The sequence below is a fragment of the Octopus bimaculoides genome, chromosome 5, assembly GCF_001194135.2.
Source record: "Octopus bimaculoides isolate UCB-OBI-ISO-001 chromosome 5, ASM119413v2, whole genome shotgun sequence".
In the NCBI taxonomy this organism is placed as follows: domain Eukaryota; kingdom Metazoa; phylum Mollusca; class Cephalopoda; order Octopoda; family Octopodidae; genus Octopus; species Octopus bimaculoides.
The window spans coordinates 77,221,014-77,222,658 of record NC_068985.1 but is presented as its reverse complement, the minus strand read 5'-3'; the positions used below and the strand labels follow the sequence as shown (position 1 = coordinate 77,222,658).

General features: G+C 40.3%; 1 non-coding gene and 1 pseudogene across 1 annotated transcript; one reads left to right on the top strand and one right to left on the bottom strand.

Moving 5' to 3' along the window:
• Window positions 1–543: 543 nt before the first annotated feature.
• On the bottom strand, window positions 544–661 carry LOC128247965 (5S ribosomal RNA; annotated as a pseudogene).
• Window positions 662–1,470: 809 nt separating this feature from the next.
• LOC128247973 (5S ribosomal RNA) lies at window positions 1,471–1,589 on the top strand. Its single transcript, XR_008264296.1, has one exon. It is a non-coding gene; the product is annotated as a 5S ribosomal RNA (ribosomal RNA).
• Window positions 1,590–1,645: the final 56 nt, after the last annotated feature.

The window sequence follows — 1,645 nt, the reverse complement described above, 5'->3', positions numbered from 1 at the left end:
TCATTCTTTTATTTCAGAAGTATTCTCTACTTCAAGTCTGTCTCTTCTTTCGCTTTTGCCTCGCGCACAAATATACATATTTACAGGCACCAATTTCCATGCTTTGCTCTCACTGCCCTTTCACAGCTTTATTCAGCAAAGTGAAATAACTGTTGAACAATGTTTGCATAGTCATATAGTCCTGGCCACCATCCGCTTCTACTTTCATGCGGCTTTCACCAATTCTTACTTCAATTTATTGGCTCCCTGGTGAATCGTGCTCGACGATTAAACTTCATTTTATTCATACTTATGGGTAGAGTCAATTTAATCGGCTCTCCTACATGTGTAAATGTTGAAAGTAGCATAGAGCAGACAACTGCAGCAGTGAACGGTTGAACGCCTCTTGCAATGGAAGCGAGTGAAATGAAAAAAAGAGAGAGAAGATGGAAAAGAAAATATAAAATCTACTCTAAAGTTTCTTTGAAATATCAGCTGCCAGAGGCATAGGTGAAAACATATAAAACTTTTTTTAAGTAATAACATTAAACAAAAATTGCGCGATGTTTACAGCACCTAGGTTTCCCAAGCGGTCACCCATCTAAGTACTCACTAGGCTCGATGTTGCTTAATTCGGTGATCGGACGAGAACCGGTGCTCTCAGCGTGATATGGCCGTAAGCGGTTATCGACCTGCCTTTTAGTAACTTTATTCTAATAAACGACTAAATACAAGCAGCTTTTAACATTTTAAAATTTATACTCACTTTTGTCACAATTTTCAAATCTTTACTCTACTTTTCTTCTACTAGTTCACTATTGCATCGGCTGATCAAACTTTCTTTCTTTCTTTTATTCTAACTCCCAAATACACCACTAGCAACTAGCTTCACGCTCACTCGCTTTCAGATTTCACTTTGCCGCTGCCAATTAGTCAATAGTACTTCACTGTCACGCGACACTGCCCTTACTACTACTACTTGTGTCCCAATCTTACCCACAAATGCTCCTCAACACATCACCACACGTCATCACAAACTAATTCTCTGGCTATCAGCACCAATATCAAATTGCTATGGATCTTCCTGACGCGACGCTCGCCACATCAACGTCCAGTATTTAGCAAAATTTCACCGCTTGTGACTCGCCCATCTTTCATTTCACTTCCGTGGACTTTATGCTAGTGGAAATGACTCTCTACGTGCATATTACTAAAGCCCGAATCAAGTCTAGTGACTGGTGCATGATGGGACACTATACAGCGAGCGATGTCGGAGGTAAACAAGCAATGCTGCTTATGACAACAATCTTCACCGAAAGTATGCTAATTGCAACAGGCCGGCAGAGACAAAGCGACAGATGCTGAGATGTGAGTAAAATAAAACTCAGTAATACACATACAAGATAACAAAATTCAATTCATAACCACACAACGATTTCCTATGTTCAGACGGTGTATTACAGAGAACGGTTCGAATGACACCACTCTATCCTTTACGGCCATATCACTTTGAAAACACCGGTTCTCGTCCGATCACCGAAGTTAAGCAAAGTCGAGCCTAGTGAGTACTTAGATGGGTGAACGCTTGGGAAACCTAGGTGCTGTAAACATCTTTTCATTCTTTTATTTCAGAAGTATTCTCTACTTCAAGTCTGTCTCTTCTTTC